The sequence below is a fragment of the Saccopteryx leptura genome, chromosome 12 (assembly GCF_036850995.1).
Source record: "Saccopteryx leptura isolate mSacLep1 chromosome 12, mSacLep1_pri_phased_curated, whole genome shotgun sequence".
Taxonomy (NCBI): Eukaryota; Metazoa; Chordata; class Mammalia; order Chiroptera; family Emballonuridae; genus Saccopteryx; species Saccopteryx leptura.
In genome coordinates, this window is record NC_089514.1 from 57,664,379 (window position 1) to 57,684,515 (window position 20,137).

The following is a 20,137-nucleotide window of genomic DNA, read 5'->3' on the forward strand; positions in this document are numbered from 1 at the left end:
ATTTTTTAAAATAGCTTCAGAAGGATAGAAGTTAGTTCTTATTTGAGTATTTGATAGAATTCACCAGTGAAGCCTTCAGGACCAGGGCTTTGGTTTTTTGGGAGTTTTTGATAATTGTTTCTATCTCTTTTGTTGTAATCGGTCTGTTTATGTTTTCTGATTCTTCCAGATTGATTTTTGAAAGATTATGTGTTTCAAGAAATTTGTCCATTTTACATAGGTTTTTTAATTTTTTGGCATACAGTTCTTTATAGTATTTTCTTACAATATTTTGTATTTCTGTTTTGTCGATTAATTTTTCTCCATTCTCATTTCTAATTTTATTTATTTGAGTCCCCTCTCTTCTTTTCTTTGTGAGTCTCATTAAAGGTTCACCAATCTTGTTTACCCTTTCAAAGAACCAGCTCTTGGTTTTATTAATCTTCTGTATTGTTTCTTTTTTAAAAAATTTATTTATTAAATTTAATGCAGTGACATTGATAAATCAGGGTACATATGTTGAAAGAAAACATCTCTAGATTATTTTGACATTTGATTGTGCTGTGTACCCCTCCCTGAAAGTTAAATTGTCTTCTGTCACCTTCTATCTGGTTTTCTTGTGCCCCTCCCCTCCCCCAACCCCTCTCTCCTATATGATTTTAATCTTCTTAAATTTGTTGAGACTTCTTTTGTGTCCTAACATGTAGTCTGTCCTAGAGAATGTACCATGAGCACTTGAAAATAATGTATATTCTGCTGTTTTAGGGTGAAAGGTTCTGAAGATATCTATTAAATCCAGTTGATTTACTGTTTTCCTTAAGTCTGCTGTTTCTTTGTTAATTTTCTTTCTTTAGGATCTACCTAGTGATGTTAGTGGGGTATTTAAATCCCCTACTATTATAGTATTGCTATTGATCTCTGCATTTAGTAGTTTGGTTATTTCTATATCACTCAGATCCTTTTCTGGAGATTTCTCTTGTGGTTTCATTTTGCTTGCACTTCTCTGTTTTCTCATTATGCCTGTGTGTTTGGGTGTATTGTTTGTAGAGCTGGTTGAGTCTAGGTTTGGTGTTGTTTGCCTCCAATTTTTAATTGTCTTATTTCTAGGTCTTCTTGGGTTGGCATCAGCTGTTGTTTGTAATCCACTGTCAGGTTTGGCTTTTCTAGTAAAGCTGCTTTGAAGTCTTGATTTGTTTGTTTTCTTCTCAGCTATCTTGGTGGAAGTCTTGTTTACTGATCTCAGCATGAGGCTTGTTTGAAACTGTATCCAGGAATGCAGTGGGCATAACCTGAGACTCCGAAGTTTTGATCTGCCAGTTACTCTCTCTGGGGGGGTGTGCTTTCTTTGCTTCAGTAGGGGGAGGTGTATCTTAGATCTCCATGGAGACTTGAGTTACTGCCCCCCCTCCCCACTTCTTGTTTTCATCTGTGTCTTGTGCTAATTGGAGCTAGAGAGATATCTTGAGATGAATGACCTGGAACCACTTAGTCTTATGTTATATAGAATGATCAACCACTTCCCCAGCTATGGCTGCCTCTAGTACTGGATGAGTTAGCTTCTATGGTCCTCCCATGCCTTCCTCTGCTTGTAACCATCTGTCTCTTTCTCCCCCCTTTCTTTTTGGAAGATAAGCCACCCCTTTCAACACACCTTGTTTCCAGTCCTCCAGGCAAGTTACTGTGAGCCATATTTTCTACTCTTTTCCTTTGAATGAGAGCCCTTCTTGGCTCTCAGCCTTATTTCCCCTTCGTTTTTGTAAGCAGGGGATACTCACTGCTCCTTGGTGCTCCCTATCTGGCTCAGTGTGGCTTCTGATTTGCTCCTTGATTTTTGAGAGTTGTTCTTGTAGTCCAGAGTTGAATTTTCACACTGATTGTTTCTAAATTAATTTGTAATTCAGTTTGGAGGTGTGAGCTGGGAGTCTGTGCATCTGCCTACTCTGCTGCCTTCTTCAAGTCTCTCCCTAATTATCTCTTGACTGTATTCTCCCTTTTCTTTAGTCTACACTTTATACATTTCCTGGATAGATTACTGCAGAACCCATGCCATTGGAATAAAAAGCCTCAGTACCTTTAATGTATCATATTTATAACTGATATCCCTAGTTTGAGGTTTACTTGGTTAAATTCATTCTGTCCACATTGTTGCCAGGATTTTTTGCCAAGGTATAGTTTTTCTCCCCACCCTTTTTTAAAGCATCTTTATTGGTCACCCATTATCAAATTTTAAAGTGTTTAATATAGCATACTTTATTGAGTCTTTCCAGACTCTCTTCTTCATCATCTGTATGAAGTTAGAAAACATTCCACAAGACACCACCCTCACTTCTGACACCAAATGCAGAGTTCAGGATAAACCCAGATATAGGGGACAACAGGATACAGTTCTTCTCATTGATATAACTTGCTATTTATTTCTTTAATTAGAGTTGTAGCATTTGTTTATTTATTTTGTATTTTTCTAAAGTGAGAAGTGGGGGGAAACAGACAGACAGACTACCACATGTGCCCAACCTGGATCCACCTGGGATGCTCCCCAGAGGGCAATGCTCTCCCCATCTGGGGCATTGCTCTGCTGCAATTGGAGCCATCCTCAGTGCCCAGGCCAACTTTGCTCCAGTGAAGCCTTGGCTGTGGGAGGGAAAGAGAGAAAGAGAGAGAGAGAAATAGAGGGAGAAGGGTGGAGAAGTAAATGGGAACTTCTCCTGTGTGCCCTGGCCAAGAATCAAACCCAGGAATTCCACATGCCAGGCTGACCCTCTACTGCTGAGCCAACTGGCCAGGGCCAAGTGGTAGCTTTTTAAACACAGTGCTGTTCCTTCACCTTGGAAATATCATCTATAGGCAAAGCAGAACTCTCTTGGTTAATAGAGAGCTGTTTATGGGACCCCCAACCTGTGTGATCATAGGATTGAGCAGCTCCTCCAGTGTTTCCAAGGTCCTACTTAAGATATTGGCTCATAAATACCATGAATATGACTTTGCATCCACCTGGTTACATGTTCCTGCACATTGTAAGGACCTCCTCTGAGTACTGCCTGCCATACTTGACCCCCAAAGAGTCAAAAAAGTTCTGATAAAAAGGAAGAAAGGTGAAGGTATTATACTACCTCACTGCTAAGTATACTACAGAACCATAATAATCTAAACAGCATAATACTGGCAAAATAAATAAATGAGAAAGAAGTTCAGTAATTAATTAATTAAACACAGAATAATGGGGCAGAATCAAAAGCATAGAAATAAACCTCAGATATATGGGCAAATACATTTCTTTTTACAAAATAGTTTAAGACACACAATAAAGGTGGGGAAAGTCTCTTGAATGAACAGTGTTAGATTATTTTAAAGCCACATGCAAAACATGATACTTGACTACAGTTTCTCACTATGCATAAAAATTTATTTAAAATAAATCAAAGATTTAAATATATGATCTGAAACAATAAAATACAGAGAAAAATACATAGGTTCTAAATACCTAAACTCAGCCATAAAGAACTTTTTATAAATTTGATCCCAAAGGGAAAGGAGGTAAGTGCAAAAATAAATGACTAGAACATTATTAAACCTAAAAGCCCCTGCAGCACTAAAAAAAAATGACAACAATAAGGAAAAAGGCAACCCACTCAGAAAAAGATGATACTCACAAACAATAGCTCTGAAAGTGGTTAATATTCAAAATATATAAAGAACTCACAAAGCTCAACAAGAAACAAACAATTCAATTAAAAAATAGGGAGAGAACCTAAACAGACACTTCTCTCATGAAGACATACAAAGAACAAAGAGATGTACAAAAAGATGCATATCAAAACTGAGATGCCACTTCACACTTGATAGATTGGCTGTTATCAACAAGGGAGGTAATAAAAAGTTTGGAGTGGTTGTGGAGGAAATAGGACCCTGTTTCACAGTTGGTGAAAATGTAACCTGGGTCTGACTTGTGGTGGTGCAGTGAAGAAAGTGTCAACCTGGAACACTGAGGTCACCAGCTGAAAACACTGGGTTTGCCTGGTCAAGGCACATATGAGAGTTGATGCTTCCTTTTCCCCTCTTCTCTCTCTCTCTCTCTCTCTCTCTCTCTCTCTTCTCTCTAAAATAAATTAATAAAATCTTATTTAAAAAGGAAAATGTAAACTGGTATAGCCATTATAAAAGACAGTATGGTGTTTTCTCAAAATGTAAGTATAGAGTTGCCATATGCCCTAGCTGTTGGTATTTGGTAAATGCCTGTTGTCATGTTGAGGAAATTCTTTTCTAGTCTTAGTTTGTTGAGTGTTTTTAGCACAAAAACCCCATTTACTCCTCTTTCTTCCACCCCCTTTTTTTGGTATCCACTTAACATCTGTCTATGTCTGTTAATCTAAGTATCTCTGCCACATATGTGTGCAATCATATAGTCCTTAACTTTCTCTGACTTCCTTATTTTGATTCTTAAAATAGTCTCTTGGTTTATTCATGTTGTTTATTGCATATGGATAACTATGACTCATTAGTATTTAATCATACATAGGTATTACATCTTTTTTGTTCAATGTTTTATTAAGGGACTCTTTGGCCTGACCAGGTGGTGGTGCAGTAGATAGAGCATTGGACTGGGATGCAAAGGATTCAGGTTCAAGAACCCAAGGTCGCCAGCTTGAGCGCAGTCTCATCTGGTTTGACAAAGCTCACCAGCTTGGACCCAAGGTTGCTGGCTTGAACAAAGGGTTACTTGGTCTGCTATAGTGCTATGGTCAAAGGACATATGAGAAAGCAATCAATGAACAGCTAAGGTGTTGCAATGAAAAACTTATAATTGATGCTTCTCATCTCTCTGCATTTCTGTCTGTCTGTTCCTATCTATCCCTCTCTCTGACTCTCTCTCTGTCTCTGTAAAAGAAAAAAAAAGAGTCTCTTTGGTTGTTTCCATGTGTTGGCCACCATGAAAATTGCTGCATTGAACATGGATGTGCATTTGTTTGCATATAAATGATTTTTCAGTATTTCTTTAGATGGTCATGTGTTTTCCCCCTTCATTCTATTAACACAGTAAATTATATTAATAGATTTTTGTATGTGAGCCATACTTGCAGTTTGGGGTGTGCTGGAATACATGGGGCAGGATGTACTGTCTCTATTGTGCCCAGAGTGGTGGCAACATAGGAAGAAAGAAGGGGGGTATGGAGGGAGTGTGGTTTTCAGGTGAATAGTTCGCATGCTATAAAGATACATACATGAAACCTATGTATTCCTATAAAACAAGGTCACCCCATTACATTTAATTTCTACATAAAAAGGGATAAAGCATAAATATTTTTAAAATATTAGAATGGTTAGGCCTTGTATTAACTCCTAGAACAATTATTATCTTCAAGTAGAATACAGGCCATTTTAGGCCTTCCTGAGCCCACCACTCAGAAACAGCTCTGAACATTCCTAGAATTAAGTGGATATTGCCAGCTATAGAATGTAAAATATAAAAAAGGCCAGGCCTCCCTATAAGGCTTTAAAGTAAAGTGATCAACAAAGGTCAAGTAGTTTAAGTTAGGAAAGAGAATAACAGAGGGCTTTTAAAGTACTAAAAGAAGCTTTCACCAGCCCTAAGTTGACCAAATTTAAAAAAGCTCTTCCAGTGACATATTACAGAAAAGAGGGAATAGCATTAGGCATCCTAACTCAGGCCTCAGTTCTGATGGAGGAGTCCAAAAGTTAGAAATTTGCTTCAGTAATAGTAGCTTTTTAGTTTTAATAAATAGATTATGGGAGAGTTAAGAAACAGTTAATTTGCTTGCTATTCTCTGCTAATGGGTCCCTGGCAAATTAGTTCTGGGTACTGTTACTTTGAGGAAACTTCTGTTTTTACTTGAGAGAATTTTGTATCTTGTCACAGGAAATTTGTATTTGGCTACAAAGGTGAGGAGATCCACAAGAAAGAGTAATGGTTCATGTTATGTGCACTTTGCATCTTTCCACTACCAATATGTAAATCATCCTAAGTTAGGCATGATGTAAGTTGCTCTGGTGATTCATATTGCCCTTGCAAAATGACAACAGAAAATGTTTAGTAAATAGGTGCTATTTCCTAAATGTTCCTGAAATGGCAGCAGAGAAGAGCATTTACTGAATGTATGCATTGGAGTGTGTGCAGTGTTTCCACCCAGAAAGTATGAGTATTTTCTCATCAACTCTAGATTCTCTGAGTGTTTGTAACTGTCTTTTTTTGTGAGAGTATAGAACTCTGACATATTGTATCTGGACCTTGTGATTATGAAGATGTGCCCCACTTGAGAAAGGAGGGAGTCCTGTCATGAGTGGATTTTGTTTTCTGAGTATGTGGCCTGGTTCTCTTATGTTAGAGTTGTGGACCTTTTTACATCAGCTCAGGGTCCTTGTCATGAGATGTGGACCCATCTGAGAGATTATGGTTTTCTTTGCACCATATTTTGGTCATGCACTTGTGCGAAGGTGTCCACCTTCAGTCATTTGGGGGTCCTGTGCTGTTATCTCTTCATTATCACAGATGGTGACATAAATAAAAGCTGTAGTGACTGGACACCCCTCTACTTTAGGCATGACCCATTCCACAATTATGCATGAAAGAGAGGGGCATGCAATCACTAAAGCTTTTATTTCTGAGTGTTGGGAAAAGGGTCCTGTCACATAAACACTGGATTGATATATGATTATCATATCTTTGTTTTTTAGAATTGAGAAGACTCTTCCCTATAGTAATCAAAGACCTCTTTGAAAAAATAGAAATCAGTGACATAATTTAAAAAACATAGTACTTTGCTTTATAGGCAGAAAAAAATTAATAATATCTTATCTGGTGCTACACAGTACAGAAAAAGTTTGTTTTTTTAACAAAGTAAAATAGAACCAAATTTGCATCTATATCAGGTTACTGTTCATGTTTGTATCTATTTAATTAATTTAATTAATATTAATTTTACTCAGCTTAACAACATATAAAATCTTTTCTCTTATTTCTCCTCATAAATTTTTTACCACTTTCTTTTTTATAGTCAGCTTTCATCCTTTCTAAAAAATCTTTATTATTCTGAAACAACACAAAACTAATTCCCTTTCTGTCAAAAACTTATCCCAGTATAGCATACATTTTAATTCAGTCAGAACATATCTTTGTTTTATTTTATACAGAGTTCATTTTGTTATTGATATTTCTGTAGCTTTACTGATATAATGTATTCTAAACCTTTAAAAAATTTAATTTTGGTAAAAACCAAAATTAAGAAATTGTATCTGTTATGCCAGTATCTTTACATTAATATTCATAAACAAATTTAATCTAGTTGTTGGTTGAGCTGTATTTACTGGTAGCATGATTATTTTTAATATTTTACAAGATATATTTACTAATTGTCACATATATGCTTAGTACCTTTGTAACATAAAGCAAAGCATAAATAAACTTATAATTCTAATTCTCACACAAACCCTCACTGCCTTACACCACAAAAAAATGTTTTAGAAAACCCACAATGTTACATACCAGAAAATTTCTCTGCTGGTCCTCCCTATATTGACTTTTTCCGGTCTTACTGTTTTTTTCTCATTTCCATGGCAATACCTCCCAAGTGGCTGATGGAGCAATTTAAATTGCCTTAGCATGACCAGAAGCAGCAGACACTATCTCAGGTGCATTTTCTGATAAGGTAAAGCTTATCCTAAATGTGCACCATGATAAAAATGTGCAAGAGTCATGTGGGTCAGAGAGGTAGCTCAGGTACCCTATGCCTGCTTAAGGGGCAGATTAGCCTACACCTCACTCAGTTTAGTGGCTGACTCCTTCTCACAGTTCCTGCTTAAATCCATGAAATTTGTGAAACACCAAGCTGAACTGGAGCAACATATACTATGATTTCTGAAGAAGTCAAACACAATTGGAAATTATAAACCTCAGAAAATGAAATGTTAGAGTATTCAAATAACTACCCACTAAAAATGGGCATATAAAAATGCTCAATATCACAAATCAGTAGAGAAATGCAAATTAAAACCACTATGAGACATTACTTCACACCTGTCAGAAGGGCTTTCACTAACAAATCATTGAACAACCAGAGATGGTGAGGGTGTGGAGGAAAAAAACCCTCTAGCATTTCCTACATGCAATTTTTTATTTTCTGCTTCCCTTTTCAGACTTTCACACTTCCACTTTAGCATATATGGCTTGAACACAGAAAGACTATAAACACATTTATGCACTGCTAAAATCTGGAAGACTTCCTTGGTCCTACCACAGTCCTGTGACATGAGTTTTTCTACTTTATTATTTTTTTTCCTTTTTGCATGAGCCAGACAAACAAGAGAGGTAATTTAGGAAGTTTTTCAGGGTAAATCCAGTTAAACTCTCAGCCAAATCCAATTCTTTATAGCAAATGACCATTTTCTGATGTCACTACTACCTTATTAAAGTTGGAAGCCCTGGTAATTAGAATAGTCAGCAGCTGATGCTGCTTAATTTACTCACAATTTCTTTCACCAAGGGAAAGTAAACACACAAACTTCTTCCACTATGCAGCACACTGTCCTGTTGCCCATCCAACTTCACTCCAATTCTTCACTCTCCATGAATCATTCTCCATTCTGTCCTCAAATCTGACAAATTCTTTGTTCCCTAAATATCTATTCTTATTTTATGTAAAGTCTGCCTTATACCCTTCCCCATTTATTTCTAGATGAACACCTCCAAAATCTTACAAAAACATCATAGGTTCAATCCTCTCCATTCCCTACCTCTTCAGAAAATCTCTCACAAGGGTCCAGTCATCCTATCAAAGACATACCACAACCATTTTCTTTTTTACCCCTGGTCTGTTTATCACCAACCTGTCATGAACAAAGCCCCACTTCCACCTCTGCTTTTATAACACCCTTTACCGGGCCCATTCTAAGCACTTGTTTATAATTTTCTCCATGCTCCACTCCGCAAGCTCTCACAGTTGCCACCACCCCTGACACTCCTCAAACATACTGCTCCTTTACCGGGCTGAGTTTCAACCACTTCACAGTCTTGAGGACCTCAGGCTGGAATTTTCCACCACAATCCTTCCACTTTTCTTTCCCAAGCTCTTGTGGCACTCAAGTAATTTACAATAACCCCCTTCTCACTTCTGCTGTCTCACTGCTGCTGTGTTGAGTTCATCAGCATCAGCTGCATCAATCCTTTTATCCGTGCCTTCAGCACTTAATAGGGTGGCAAGAAAATAAAATAAAGGTTAAGTGTCTTGGGAGAATTAAACCTGATGGATGGTTTAACTGGATTTCTCTTTCTTTTCTTTTCTCTTTTCTTTTCTTTTCTTTCTTTCTTTCTTTCTTTCTTTCTTTCTTTCTTTCTTTCTTTCTTTCTTTCTTTCTTTCTTTCTTCCTTTCTTTCTTTCTTCTCTTTCTTCTTTTCCTTTCCTTTTATTTCCTTTTCTTTCTTTTTCTTAGAAAGAGGCAGTGATGTTAAAACAGAGTACAACGTTAAGCTGTTCTGTATATTCCCTTACTGGGGATCAAACCAAAAACCTCTGCAATTTTGTATGATATTTTAACCATTCCAGCTATTTGTCCACTTCTTAATTATTTATTTTTATTGATTTTTTTATAAAGACAGAAAGAGAAAAGGAGAGAGAATTGAGGAGTAAATAAACTTTTTTGTGCCACTCAATCATTCATTAATTGGTTGCTTCCCCTTTATTGCCCTGACAGGAGATCAAATTGATAAACTTCTAACTTCAGAACAGTGCCTTATCTTACAGAGATATGGGAAAAACTGGTGCATTAAGTTTGCTCCTTGGTTTCCTGGGTGCAAGCACTTTGCACAATTATTGCACTAGCATGTGGAAAAAAGCCACCTGTGTGTCTATAAAATAGTATGGATATCTTCCCTCATGGATGATTCGTCTAGATTGCTTTTCTACCACTGTGATGTCTGTTTTTCTGATTCCCTCAGCTACTACCATGAGGAGCAGTTTGCCTGATCCCTTCCCCTCCATGGAAAAAGCAGGATTTTCTTTTTTATTTGTTTTGCTGTCTCTGTAGGCCTCCAGTAAATGAGTATGGCCACTTTTTGAGTCCACAGTTTCTCTACCATCTGCCTGAATTCAGTACGAACCTGCTTGGCTTCAACCAACAGACTTACATTTGGCATAGTGGGCAAGATCTGGATCAGATCAGTATGGACTGAAGGGTGGGGTAGAGGAGTGGTCTTTGTTCTCCAGCATATGGATCTCCATGGCTGTATTTTTGGGTGCCATCGGCTGGGTGCTTTTTACAGCCATGGAAAAAGGAAATGAGAGCTCTGTGTGAGAGGCTGCCTGAGGTTAAAAGCTCCAGTATGAGCTGCAGACTGCATACCAACAACAGCATGAGCTAGAACAGTCACTGGAGAAAGAATTTTAGATTCAAAATCTGCTAGTCAGGCTAGAGGCTGAGAACCAGTGACAGCTTGAAATGGAATGAATGCTGGAGATGGGGGCTGACCTCTCTCAAGAGCTGCAGTGTGAGATGCAGGTGAGCACCAAAGGTGCCTGGAACTGGAACTGGGCTGTCGCCTATATGTGCACATGCTGAGCTGCCTCCCTTCTCCTCCACACCACCAAGTATACCAGCTGCCCAAGAGCAGGGTCCTATCACTCCCCTTTATCACTGGGCTCCAGGTGTGCAACTATCTCCAGACTCTTCTGCAAACTGGTTCTTGCAACGTGACCTAGGCCACCCAGCAGGGAGAGGTAGATCTTACACATTCCAGAGAGCATGCCTTCACCTGGGGTCAGGGTGTCACTTCTGTCCCCACACAGAGTTGGGGGCTTCCAGAGCCGCCACTTAGACCACTCATTACCGGGCAAGTGGAAGGGGCCTGGGAACACATCCCTGCACAGCTGCCCAGGCAGCTGACACTGGCCCTTGGCCTCCCATCCTCAGCCCTCCCCCAACCACACTTCTGCAAGTTTCTATGACACTGAGACCCCCTGATGCTTGCTCCAGTTCCCATCGTCTGGGTGGTTGGGCACACCTTCAGCCCCCGGCAATAATGACAGGGTGCTGAGGAAGTTCTCTTGGCAGCCTACGGGAAATGGTGGCAGCAGGGATGAAAGAGATGGCAGCTGATCTTGTGGGAGTGACTAACAAGGGCCCTGGCATGCCTAGGCACCTAGGGCACAAAGCGATGAGGAGATGTGGAGTGCAGACATTTCTTCTTGGGCCACCGGAGGTGGCTATCAGGCATCTATGGCCATACCACCCTGAACACGTCTGATCTTGTCTGATCTCAAAAGCTAAGCAGGGTCAGGCCTGGTTAGTACCTGGATGAAAGACCACCTGGAAATACTGGGTGCTGTATGCTTTTGCGTCCCCCTACCCCATTTTATTCCTTTTCCCATGGCCACAGAGTTGTGTACCCTACACACGACTGGGGCACAGCACTTCGAGGTGGCCCGGCCAGTTTGCAGAGCCTGGCAGTCCACTCAGGTGTTTGCTGGTCACCCATAAGCACCAGGCCTGAGCTTCTTCCTCCTCTCCTCTGCCCCATTGTGCACATTAGCTGCCCAGTAGTTGGGTCCTGCCAATCCCCTCTATTCCTGGGCACCCAGTGTGCAGCTACTTTAGGATCCTCTTCAAACCGGTCTGGTCCCTGAGGTGGTGACCTCGGCCACCCAAGGGAAGCTGAGTCAGAGGGAAGAAACCATGCAGAGCTTGTGCTAGCATGAAAAACACAGGGAGCCCAGACATGCCCACTCACATGAGGTGCAGAACAGTGAGGAGACCTGGAGGCCAAGTGTTTCTCCTTGGGCCACCGGGAGGCTGCCCTCAAGGGTCTGTGGTCATACTGAATGTGTCTGATCTTACATTATCTTGTGAAGGTACGCAGGGGTGGGCCCCCTTAGTACCTGGAAAAGAGACTGCCTGGTAATACGGGGGCATTGCAGACTTTCGCCTCCACCCATCTTTTCTTTCTGGGTTTTTGTTTTTTGTTTTGTTTTGTTTTTTATTTTTGCTGTGGTCAGGGTCGCATGACCCCACACTTTCTGGGGGTACAAGGAGAGAGCCACTGCATCCGAATGCATCCAGCCTACTTGCAGGTGAGAGCCTAGGAAAGGCCCTTCTCTGTCTTGAGTGCCAGGTTACTCACTGAAACAACTGAAAGGCTGTTTGTGACATTGACACCAAAAGCAGGGTCAGTGTGGACACAGCAGATAGTGTCAGACTGGGATAGCGAAGGACCCAGTTCAAAGCCCCAAGAGATCACTAAGCTGAAAACAGGCTTGGAGTCATTGTGTCTCTTTCATAGCACAATGTCACACCTGGCCCAAACTTGATCTATGTCTCTGTGTTTTCCTTCATCTTCCATTGCCGCCACTCAGGTCTTCACTTCCTCATGCTGGTAGAGGCAGGTGTAGCACTTCGCTGCGTTGGCCCTGGCCACTGTTCCAGCCTGATTGTCCATTCCTACCTGGGGCTCTCGCTTACGAGCACACGTGCTGAGCTGACCCCACCTCTCTCCATGGCAAGAACACACCAGCTTCCAAGGACCCGGGTCCTGCCACTCCCCTTTATCACTGGGCACCTAATATGCAACTAACTCCAGGCTTCTCTGCAAACTAGTCCTTGCTGTGCAACCTTGGCTGCCCAGCAGGAAGAAGAGGATCTCCCACATTCCAGAAAGCAGGCCTTCACCTGGGCCAGGCATCTTTTCTGCCTCCATGTAGAGTTGGGGGCTCACAGCACCACCACTTATGCAAATGGAGGAGTTCTGGGAACACACCCCTGCACTGCTGCCCAGGCACCTGACACTGGCCCTTGAAACAGGATGAAACAGATGGCACTCGGAGCTTGTGAGAGTGCCTAACAGGGGGCCTGGCATGCCCAGGCATTAACGGTGTGGGTGTTGAGGGCAGAATGTTGAGGAACCTTCTTGCCAGGCTTTTCTCATCAGTTTGAGTGGGTGATTGGTGGCTTAAGTGTTTTTCTGCATGTCCCTCTTTCTGTCTCTTTCTTTGTTTTTCCTTTCTAAATTGAATAAAGAATGAAAAAAAATTCTAAAAACAAAAATAAGAAGTTTCTTTTTATTTCTTTTTAATTCTAGGCCTTTAATATAGCTTCTGGTATGTAAGCACTCTGAATTTTTTTAATATTTAATATATTGTGTTTACATGGATTCAAGTGTCCCACTGAACATAACATTCTCACTTCACACCCCTGTGTCCCTTTTTATACCACCTTTGCCCCCATCCCCCAACTCCCTCCCCTTTTCCCTCTAGGACTTGCTGTCCTGCTATGTATATCTGTGTTACGTATATATAGTTTCACCAATTTCCCTACCCTCTCTGATCCCATCCCTTCATTCCCCATCCTCTTCTGACTGCTGTCCCTCTGCTCCCTGTTCCTCTGCCTCTGCCTCTACTCCATTCCTCAGTTCACTTTGTCCATTAGATTCCTCATATATGTGAGATCATATGTTTTTTTTTCTTTTTTTGCTTGGCTTTTTTCACATAGCAGAATAATCTCCAGGTCCATCCATGCTGTCACAAAAGGTAAGATTTCCTTTTTCCTCATTGCCACATCTGGGTCAGGTGTGAGGAGATTTTCATTAGCATACCACTCTAGCAAAGGTTATGTCCTGAACTAATGCTTTCTGCAGCTGGCCCCTGGATGTGCCAGCCCTGGGCCTCCCAAGCGGGAACCCAGCACTGACCATTGGGAGACACTGCCTGCGACTGGCCCTCTTTCAACTTGGGACCTTCATCAATTTCTGACCTCATGATTTTTCTTTCTGCAGAGTTTGAAAATAATCTTTTGGAACCTATTCTCCACTGCCAGGTTTTGTGAAAACATTTTTAGAATGACCTAATATTTTAGAAGCTTTTAGTATTTTGTTTCTTAGCAAATATTTAAAAATTAAGAAAAATCTTGGTCAATGTGTTAATTATGGGGTCAAAGGAGTTATTGTTTTTTCCAAAAATCTTAAATTAAAACTATAATTTTTTTCCAGGCTTACTAACATGCAGATCTTCATTCCTTTTTAGTTTTTCTCAGTTTGGTGGGGGCACTGATTCTTAGCCTACCTACCTGCTGATGGAGAGTGTCTTTGTCCATTATGGCATAAAGCCTACCCTGTGGTTCTCTGGAGAGAACCCCTGCCTCTGAATTCTTCTGGCCTATGTGCAGCTGAGAGCAGAGGAAGAGCCCTGCTCATCCTTGAGTGTCCTGGCAGAGCAAGGTCACTTAAACAACTTAAAGGCTGTTCTTGGTATTGACACCAAAAGCAGGGCAGCAGGCACACAGTGGTACCACAGACTCAGGATGTCCTGATATGCTTGTGGGATAGAGTGTTACATAGTTATCAGCTCTACTCCCCTAGCACAATAGCCTCTTGTTTAAGAATATGAAATAAATGTTTTTTTCAGCCTCGGTGTCATTGTGTCTTTATCAGAGCACAATGTCCCACCTTGCCCAAACTCTATCTATGTCTTTGTGTTTTTCTTTTATCCTCCATTGCCCCCACTCAGGTCTTCACTTCCATGTGCTGGTCATCCCTCCATGTTTCCATAGCTGTAGTTGAGCCCTGTAACTCCATGCTCATCATCTACATGATGAAGCACCATGATTGTGCATTCATGTTTAACAATGAGGCCACCTACCATATATGTCAATATCAAAGCCCTGAGCAGATAAATTTCTGCAGAGGGCTGCTGTCCAGTTGCACCTAAATCACAAGCCTCGAGGTTTTCACTCTAACTCCAGTGGGAGCTTGTCCAGGTTTTCTGGGTCTCTAAAAGCTGGAAAACCACTGCTTCTTTGCCCTCTTTTAATGAGCCCAGAAGTGGAATGTTTCCCTGCCAGAGCCCTGGTAGGTTGTATAAACTACCTACCACCTACCTCCCTGCATGGTTTTCCTGGATTTAGCAGAAAAGGCAGAAGACCACAGCACTAGGTTTGTTCAGGGAGGGGGCTAGGTGAGCTGGTATACTGACTCCTTTATGGTGGTTTATAAAACATGACTCAGTAGCTTCTAAAACAGCAAGTAGTGTTAGATGTGGAACAAAAAAGCATTAATGGCCAGCGGAAATATCTTTCTGCTGAGTGATGCTAAAGGAGATGGTTTTCAAAAAAAAAAAACAAAACAAAACTGAAAATAGAACTACCTTATGACCCAGCAATCCCTCTACTGGGTATATACCCCCAAAACACAGAAACATTGATACGTAAAGACACATGCTGCCCCGGCCCTGGCTGGTTGGCTCGGTGGTAGAGCATCGGCCTGGCGTGCAGAAGTCCCGGGTTCGATTCCTGGCCAGGGCACACAGAAGAGGCGCCCATCTGCTTCTTCACCCCTCCCCCTCTCCTTCCTCTCTCTTCCCCTCCTGCAGCCGAGGCTCCATTGGAGCAAAGATGGCCCGGGCGCTGGGGATGGCTCCTTGGCCTCTGCCCCAGGCACTGGAGTGGCTCTGGTCACGGCAGAGCGACGCCCCCGAGGGGCAGAGCATCGCCCCCTGGTGGGCAGAGCATTGCCCCCTGGTGGGCGTGCCGGGTGGATCCTGGTTGGGCACATGAGGGAGTCTGTCTGACTGTCCCTCTCTGTTTCCAGCTTCAGAAAAATACAAAAAAAAGAAAAAAAAAAGACACATGCAGCCTCATGTTTATTGCAGCATTGTTCACAGTGGCCAGGACATGGAAACAACCAAAAAGCCCATCAATAGATGACTGGATAAAGAAGATGTGGCACATATACACTATGGAATACTACTCAGCCATAAGAAATGATGACATCAGATCATTTACAGCAAAATGTTGGGATCTTGATAACATTATACGAAGTGAAATAAGTAAATCAGAAAAAAACAGGAACTGCGTTATTTCATATGTAGGTGGGACATAAAGGTGAGACTAAGAGACATTGATAAGAGTGTGGTGGTTACGGGGGGAGAGGGGAGACAGAGAGGGAAAGGGGGAGGGGGAGGGGCACAAAGAAAACTAGATAGAAGGTGACAGAGGACAATCTGACTTTGGGAGATGGGTATGCAACATAATTGAACGACAAGATAACCTGGACATGTTATCTTTGAATATATGTATCCTGATTTATTGATGTCGCCCCATTAAAAAAATAAAATTATTAAAAAAAAATAAAGGAGATGGTTTTCTGTTAGGGTCTAGAGTTCTTTCTCTGTGTCATTGACTTCCTTAGCCTCAATGCCCAGCACAGCCCATGTCTTGCCTGTAAATGATGCTTCAGAAAGTGTTTTGGTAGCTTAGTGGAAAACCTCAGAGAGGTTACAAGGGTGTGTGCCTCCCTGATCAGCAACCTGGGGAGAGAGGAGAAATTGAAGGTGGCACAATCAGGGTGCCAGGGCCTTAGGCTCCTGGGCACATCATAATCACCAATTGGCTTGTGCCCATAGGCTCATCTTTCACTGGCCCTGAAGACTCTGAGGTGGGGTAAACAAAGGCAGCCCATGCTCTTTTCAAGCTTACTATCACCCTGAAGCCAGAGATGATGTTTCCTGGAAGGAGGGTGTATGTCTTCCTGCTCCAGCCCTGGCCTCTCTTCCACCCATCATTGCATTCTGATGGCCTCTGATTTGGGCTGTGGCTTCTTCTTAGGACCAACAGGAAATGGCTTTTTAGAGCCCTGGAATAGGGAGGGCAGCCTTCTGTTTGCATTGACTTCCACCTACAAAATCAGTGGAATTGGTGGGGCCTAGGATGTGTAGTCTTGACTAGTAGAGTGCATTTCACAGATCTGTGAAATAGTCTGGTCTCTTGTCTCTGTTGCACACCAACTGCTCAGTCCTTCAAAACCTCGAGGTGCTCATGGCTTGAATAAACCTGGCAAGGATCAGTGAGAGGCTCCAATGAGGTTTCTTGATGTGTGATGCCTGGGCACGGTATTAAGGTTTAGATTATTCCCACTAATATACTTTACAGTTTAAAAATCACTTTTTCGTCATTGCTCTGAGTCTGTATCATTCAGCTGAGGAGACCATTCCATGAGAACAATTTATTTAACCATAATAGTGCAAGTTCTAGAGTTATATGGCTTGTGTTTGAATCCTGGTTTCTCTGGTTACTAGTGTATAACCTCAAGCAAATTACTTAATCTCTCCATACCTCAGTATTTTCCTCTGTGGAGTAGGATGGTTATAGTACCTACCTCATGTAATTGTCATTAGGAGAATTAAATGAGAAAATAGATGTAAAAGTACTTAGTACAAAGATGCCTGGCTCTCAGACATATGCCCAATCAATGCATATTAGCTATTACTACTAATTATGACAATCACTACAAACTCACTCTTCAGCCTTGGTTTTCTCATCCACAAAGTGCTCATGATAGTCACACCTGCACCTTCAGCATGGGGCTGTGTGGAAGAGAAAGGCAGTCTAAGTTCTGGGTCAGCAGAAGTGCTCATATTGTAGGTGTTAGCATCACCATCACCACCAGCATTGTCTGCTAAGTTCTAGTTCAGACCATTTTCCATGGTTTTATATCATCTCTAAGGCCTGGTCAGATGTGTCAAATCCATTGGAGCTCATACCTGGTGCAAGATGGTGATTGGATATTCCCCAGGGAAATTCTTAGCCCAGGGCTGGCTTGAATGAGAACATGTTGGTGGAGGCTTTGATGGTGCCAACACTGCCACCCTTAGCTCTGCAGGCAGGATATTCTAAAGGAGAAGGCTGTGCCCTATATTGAGGTCTACATGTTCAAGGACCATGAGCTGATCTGTCACACAGCCACAGAGGGCATGTGTAACTCGGCCATGAGCCCCTGGATGGGCTTTTCCCCAGGTGAACTCATGTCCTTTGTTATCTGGTCACAGGTATGAGACCAGTCTTTGAAGCCAAGGGCAATGACTGGCTGCAGCTGCTGGAGCTGTACAGTGGGAAGACAATTAGCTGCTGTGCTAGGTGGCTGCTGGGGGCCTGGCTATGCTTACTTTCTCTGTACAGCTACACCCCAAGTGGTCAATCCTTCTACTCTGTGAGGGAGTGGAGGTGGGCCGGACTCAGTCAGCAGTGGTAGTGGTTGGAAAGGAGAGTCCAGGGTGTGTGGGTGTGCCCCTGTCGGGGTTCAGTCTGTTTCTTAGTTTTCACACTACCCTGTTTCCTACAGAGCACACACTGGTTAGAGATCCTACAGGCTCTGCTTCTGAGCTCCAAATTGGTGCTGTAGCACTGAAACACCATGGTGGTGGTGAACATGATGGAGGCCCCATGAGAGACCTGCTAGCATCCTGATATAATGCCAGGTGCCAGAGATCCTTGTCAGTACTGGAAAGCAGCAAGGTGGGCCCTGTCATGAAGGCAGCTGTGGCTTTTCTGGGGAAATCAGTGAAATATGGGTTCATAAAAACCAACTATGATGGAGAATAAGGGGCAGTTGCATGCACGCAGTGTGCATTACAGCACAAGGAACTAATATATGCAGCTTTGGCCACTAGGGCCTACACCTCCCAGCCCTCTGGCCTCTTCTCCCCAGCTGCACTTTGATTTCCTTTGTCTTCAGTCAGGGGCCTTGATAATCATATGCCTGCTCTGCCAGCACTACCTCCAGGTACATGCAACAAGGCTTGCCTATACTTCTGTAGACATCTGGGAAAAGAGAAGGCACCTCCTAACTCAGCTGAGAGTTCCAGCATTGAGAAAACATCCATGAGCCTCACCAGTAGTAAACTTTGTCTGAGCCCGCCAACTGGACTGCTCCAGAATGTCTAATATAGGTGTGTGGAACTTAAAGTTGTGCTCTGTCTGTGGTCTTTAAGAAGATTGGTCATGGGTCACTCTCTGGAGCAGGATTTGGATGGGATGATTGCACAGGTAAGTCACATACACAAAGAAATAGTGTGTATTCTTCACCTTGTGCCCCCGAATTGCTGCATAATGCTGCTGGATGCTTGGGGTTAAGCCTAGAAAGCTAAACAATATTCAAATTTGTTTAGGATCCTAGGTGCTGGCCAAGCTCATTAGTTCAATTGGATAGATAACAGGTCCCAAGCCAATGGGAGGTACCACCGCAGAGGTGCCTGCCTCTTCCAGCTGCTTCCCAACAGGCAGCAGTCCTGCAAGTGATGATGAGCAAGATTGGGGGTGACAGGTTTTTCCTGTCCCAGAACCTTTTCTTTATTTCTGCAGTGGACATATGCTCACCGGATGTACCTCCGCATAGCATCTAAGGTTGCAGTGGCACAGCGTAGGACTTGGGACTGGTTCCAAGAATCTTTGACTGGACAGCCACAGCAAGGACCTTAGGTAGAGAGGTAAGCACTACCCTCACATGGGGTATTGGCTCTAAGGCATTTTGGCAGCCAATGGGCACCTCATACAAGGCACAGGACTTCCATACTTTTCTGCTTGCTGTCAGCCAGGTTCTGGTCTGGCTACTACTTCCTGGGAAGTTGCTTTTTGCCCCTGCATTTTCTCTCTCAAGACTTCCCATTGGAAGATGCTGCCTAATGCGGCATAGGGCACAGCGTCAAGGTCAAAGTCAGTGGCCTTATTGAGTTAAAATTAGACACAAAAAGGGTTAGGAATATAGGAGTCAAGAAACTTTAATCGGAGAATACAAGATGGCACTGGAGTAGGCGGACATACCAACATCCACCTCCTAGATCCAAATTGGATTACAAACTAATTTTAAGAACTATCATCTGGTAAAACCAACTTTGGACTAAATTAAGAGGACTCTTCAACCAAAGAACACTGAAGAAGCCACACCAAGACTGGTAGGAAAAGTGGAAACGTGGAGAGGGCTGCCCAGCTCCCTGAAGCGAAAGGCAGCCAGGAGAGACTCGTGTGGCAGAAAGTGAGTTTAGCAGAGAGAGGAGGGTCCTGAATCCCAGGAACAAAGCCCCAGTCTGTAGCCCCAGAGCCCAGAAGAAGCTTAAGGACAGTATTTCGCTGGAAACAAGTCAGGATACTGTTTGTGAGAAAGACTCTGATTTTACAGACTCAGGATTCTTCTTAAAGGGACCGCGCAGAACACCTCTCTAAGAACCAGTCACCCGGGGCTCCAGGGGACAAGGAGAGAAGAGAATACCAGAGTAGCAGGAAGAGAGTGTAATCTAGGAGGCACAGGAAGAAACATTTTTGGAGACAGCCACCCTAACCCCTGGGTTGAGTCACTCCCCAAATCTGAAGTGAACATTTCCCCTGGAAACAGCAA

General features: G+C 42.5%; 1 pseudogene; it reads left to right on the top strand.

Annotated features, from left to right (window-relative positions):
• The first annotated feature begins 11,198 nt into the window (after positions 1–11,198).
• Positions 11,199–11,317, top strand: LOC136384269 (5S ribosomal RNA; annotated as a pseudogene).
• The last annotated feature ends 8,820 nt before the right edge of the window (positions 11,318–20,137 follow it).